Source organism: Carlito syrichta, unplaced genomic scaffold, assembly GCF_000164805.1.
Source record: "Carlito syrichta isolate Samal-C Ts95f unplaced genomic scaffold, Tarsius_syrichta-2.0.1 Scaffold303101, whole genome shotgun sequence".
NCBI classification, from domain to species: domain Eukaryota; kingdom Metazoa; phylum Chordata; class Mammalia; order Primates; family Tarsiidae; genus Carlito; species Carlito syrichta.
Genome location: NW_007247197.1, coordinates 457,005 through 461,913, shown reverse-complemented (window position 1 = coordinate 461,913; position 4,909 = coordinate 457,005). Strand labels below are relative to the sequence as shown.

Genomic DNA, 4,909 nt, shown 5'->3' with positions numbered 1-4,909 from the left:
AAGAGGGTTGGGGTCAGAGGTCTCAGGAGTAGTTCTGGTCACGTCCCGTGTGACGGTGCACACAAGGCGATCTCAACTCTGTGACCCTCTTGTGCCTCACCTGTTAAAATGGGGACACATCCATCCATCTTGCAGGGCTGTTGGGAGTTTAAATAAGATTAAGTGGAAGAAAGGCCATTGTGAATGGCCCAGGTCAGGAGCTCCAACCTAGGCATTTGGAGGGGAAGATGCTTCTTAAGCTAAAGAATAATCTTAGGTCCGGACTTGGCTGAGGGGGAGGCGCTATCATGGGAGCCGACATCCGCCACAACAAGGACCGAAAGTTTTGGCCCAAAGAGCCCAAGAGCCAGAACATTTACCTGAGGCTGTTGGTCCAGCTGTACAGGTTTCTGGCCAGAAGAACCAACTCCACCTTCAACCAGGTTGTGCTGAAGAGGTTGTTTATGAGCCGCAGCAACCGGCTGCCTCTGTCCCTTTTCCGGATGATCTGGAAGATGAAGCTTCCTGGCCAGGAAAACAAGACGGCGGTGGTCATAGGGACCAAAACAGATGACGTGTGGATTTAGGAGGTGCCCCAACCGAAGGTATGCACACTGCATGTGAGCAGCCGGGCCCGCAGCCGCATCCTCAAGGCAGGGGGCAAGATCCTCACCTTTGACCAGCTGGCCCTGGACTCCCCCAAGGGCCACGGCACCGTCCTGCTCTCTGGTCCTCGCAAGGACTGGGAGGTATACAGGCATTTCGGCAAGGATCCAGGAACCCCACACAGCCACACCAAACCCTACGTCCGCTCCAAGAGCCAGAAGTTCGAGCGTGCCAGAGGCCGGCGGGCCAGCCGTGGCTACAAAAACTAACCCTGGATCCTGCCCTCTTATTAAAAAGTTTTTGGATGTCCCCATTAAAAAGATTTCTGATGGTTAAAAAAAAAAAAAAAGAAGAATCTTAGATCTCTCACCATATTCTCAGATTCTTTCCTGTTTTTCCCCCAGTCAAAAGGTCCTCCCGGCTGGGCTCGGTGGCTCAGCCTGTAATCCCAGCACTTTGGGAGGCCGAGGTGAGTGGATTGCCTGAGCCCGCGGACACGAGACCTGCCCAGGCAACTTGGTGAGACCTCGTCTCTACAATAAATCAAAAAAACTAGCGAGGCATGGTAGCACACGTCTGTAGCTCTGGCAACTTGGAAGGCTGAGGCGGAAGGATCGCCAGAGCACAGCAGGTTGAGGCTGCGGTGGCCGGGAGCGTGCCACTGCATTCCAGTCTAAGCGGCAGAGTGAGAGTCCAACTCAAAAAAAAAAAAAAAAAATCCTCCCTCAGCTAGTCCAGGGGTCTATGGTTTCTTCTGCTTCCAGGATTCCCTGTGGTCCTCCAATGAGGCGTCCAATGGTCGTGTGTCCTTCTTGCCTGATGGCTTTCAGACCCTCGGCAAGAATCTTAGGGCCCCTGGTCAGCATCTCAGTGGGGCCAATTGTCCTAGGAATTTCCACTGTCTTGACTGAGGTTAGCTTCATGGTGAGCACCTGGGACAACTACCCTCTGCTCCACCACCGGTTCCCATCCAAGGGTGGTCTGGACAATTCCCATGACAGATGTCCTCTCTCCATGAGCTGAGGGCCCTCAGTCCTGGCCATGGTGGGAGGTGATGGTGGGACCTGATGCCATCAGAGGTCCCATTCAATTATGGCTGCCCATGCTGGGAGAGGTGGTGGTGGCAGCACCGGCTTGTGCCCACACCCTGGTCTAGTTGGTGCCATGGCAACTGGGACAAAGGTCAAATCTCCCTCCCTGAGCTATACTTCTGTTCTGCACATCAACTCACCTCTTGGGGCAGAACCAGCTGGACAGGCGTGGACTTCTGCAGACATCTCTGTACCCCCTGCGCGTAGAAGGCGAGCAGGAAGAGGCCAGCGGTGACCGCGTATACAGCAGGCTCCACGAGTGGGGTGCAGTCCCAGCTCTGCCCTCCGAAGGGCCACGATGCAGGGAGGGGAGCAGAGAGAGCAGGGCAGGGACTCAAATGTCTGTGTCTGTTCCAAGTCTCGGTAGGTTCTGGGCATCACACCCTGAGGACTTTCTGGCCACCTGTCCACTAAAGCTTGACCCTGTCCCTTGGCAGCTGTGCGACCTTGAACAGTGCAGGCAGCTTCCTTAAGCTTTAATTTCCTCTTCTATTAAAGAGGGTATATAAACTGTCCCTCCTTAAAATGAGAGTGATAATTATGTCTATAAAACAGGAGTAATACTCTGTCCACATAGGGTTTTTATTTAATTAATAGATTTTACTTTTTAGAACTGTTTGAGGTACACAGAAAAATTCAGCAATGGTATAGAGTCCCCCCCACCTTACTCTTTTATTAACGTCTTGCATCAGTGTGCTGCATTTGTTATAACTGATGACCCGATATTGATGTATTATTACTAACTAACATACATAGTTTACATTAAGTTTCGTTCTTTGTGTTGTACAGTTCTGTGGGTTTTGACAACGGCATGGAGCCATGCAACCTCTAGCACAGGATAATATTGAATAGTCTCACTGCCTAAAGGTCCCCTGTGCTTCCCACTCACTCCTATTCCCTGTCTCACCTCACCCTGCCCCCTGCCACAAGAACCCTGGCAACCACTGCTGTATTTTTATCATCTCTCCAGTTTTACTTTTTTCCAGAATGTTTCCATACCATTGGAATTATACTGCATGTAGCCTTTTAAGACTGGCTTCTTCTATGTACCAGTAAGCAATTAAGGTTCCTCCATGTCTGTTTGTGGCTTGATGTTCGTTTTTGTTTATTGCTGAATAGCATTCCATTGTATGGATGCGCCACTGTTTGTTTATCCACTTACCTTTTGAGGAGCATCTTGGTTGTTTCTGGGTTTTGGCGGTTATGAGTAATAAAGCTGCTATAAACATTTGCGTGCAGGTTCTTGTGTGGACATACTTTTTGACTCATGTGGTTGTATGCCTAGGAGCATGGTTGTTGGATTGTATGGTAGACTGTGTTTAGCCTTGTGAGGAAGTATCTGACTGTCTTCTCAGTGTCTGTACCATCTTACACAGCCACCCACAGGGAATGAGAGTTCCTGTTGCTCTACATCTTCACCAGCATTTGGTGGTGTCAGACGTTTGGATTTTAGCTCTCTTAATAGGTGTGTGATGGTGTCTCCTTATTCTTTAATTGGCAGTTCCATTTGAAGCTGAGCATCTTCTCATGTGCTTGTTTGCAATCCGAGTATCTTCTCTGGTAAGGTGTCTGGTTTAGCTCTGTTGCTCAGTTTTTAAATTGAACTTTTGTTTTCTTATTGTTGAGTTTCAGAGTTCTTTGTATGTTTTGGACACAAGTCCTTGATCAGATGTATATGCTTTGCAGACACTTTCTCCCACTCTGCGCCTTGTTTTCTCATTCTTTTTTTTTTTTTTTTGAGTTGGAGTCTCACTCCATCGTCACTCCATCGTCCAGGCCAGAGTGCAATGGCACATTCAGGGCCATCCCTGTGTTGACCTGCAGGGCTCTGGCGATCCTTCCACCTCAGCCTTCCAAGTAACTGGAACTACAGGTACGTGCCACCATGCCTGGCTAATTTTTGACTTATTGTGGAGATGAAATCTCGCCAAGCGGCCCAGGCTGGTCTCAAACCGTGGGCTCAGGCAATCCACTCACCTCGGTCTCCCAAAGTTCTGGGATTATAGGCTGAGCCACTGCTCAGCCCTTCATTCTCTTAACGTCTTTCCAGAGCAGAATTTTTTAATTTTAATGAAGTCCAGCTTATCCATTTTTCATTCAGAGATCATGCATTTGGTGTTGTGTCTAAAAACTCATCACCAAACTTTAGTTCACTTAGATTTCCTCCTTTGTTATCTTCTAGGAGCTACATTGCTTCGTGTTTTGCATTTAGGTCTATGATCTACTTTGAGTTAATTTTTGTGAGAGGTTTATGTCTAAATCAGTTAAGTTTTGTGTAAGATCTATGTCCAGATTCATTTTTTTCATTGTGGATATCCATTTGTTCTTGCACCATTTGTTAAAAAGACTATCCTTTCTCCATCGTGTTGCCTTTGTTCCTTTGTCTAAGATAACTATATTTGTGTGGGTTAAATTCTGGAGCTCTCTATTCTGTTCCATTTGTCTATTTGTCTGTTCTTTTGCCAGTACCACAGTATTGTGAATTCTGTAGCTTTACAGTAAGTCTTGAAGGTGGGTAATGTCAGTCCTCTGACTGCACTTGTTATTCAGTGCTGTGCTTGATCATTGGCATTTTCATATAAATTTTGGAAACAGTTTTTCAATATGCACAAAATAATTTGGTGGGATTTTAATTGATATTTCATTGAATCTATAGAGCAAATTGGGGGAAAAACCTGACATCATAACAATATTAAGTCTTCCTACTCATGAATATAGAGTATCTTTCCATTTGTTAGATGGTCTTTGATTTCTTTCACCAGAGCTTTGTAGTTTTCCTCATATAGGTTTTATACATATTTTGTGAGTCTTATACATATATGTTTTATTCCTGGTGCAAATGTAAATGGTATTGTATTTTTAATCTCAAATTCCACTTGTTCATTGCTGGTGTAGAGGAAAGCAATTGACTTTTTTCGTAAATTGACTATTTACTAAACGTGTATCCTACAATCTCACTATACTCCTTTGCTGTAATTAGTTCCAGCAGGTTTTTTTCTATTCTTTGTTATTTTCTACATAGACTTTCATGTGCTCTGTGAACGAAGACAGTTTTTCTTTCTTCCCAATCTGCATCCTTTTTATTTCCTTTTCTTGTCTTATTGCATGAGTTAGCACTTCTAGTATGATGCTGAATAGGAGCTGAGGGAGAAAGGACATCCTTGCCTTGTACCCAATCTTAGGGGAAATATCTCTAGTTTCTCACCATTAAGTATGATGTTGGCTGTAGTTCT

The 4,909-nt window shown here is 45.8% G+C and overlaps 1 pseudogene across 1 annotated transcript; it reads left to right on the top strand.

The window, feature by feature from the left end:
• The first annotated feature begins 287 nt into the window (after window positions 1-287).
• Window positions 288-896, top strand: LOC103260014 (annotated as a pseudogene). The gene has a single exon (XR_504261.1). The product of XR_504261.1 is annotated as a 60S ribosomal protein L18 pseudogene (transcript).
• The last annotated feature ends 4,013 nt before the right edge of the window (window positions 897-4,909 follow it).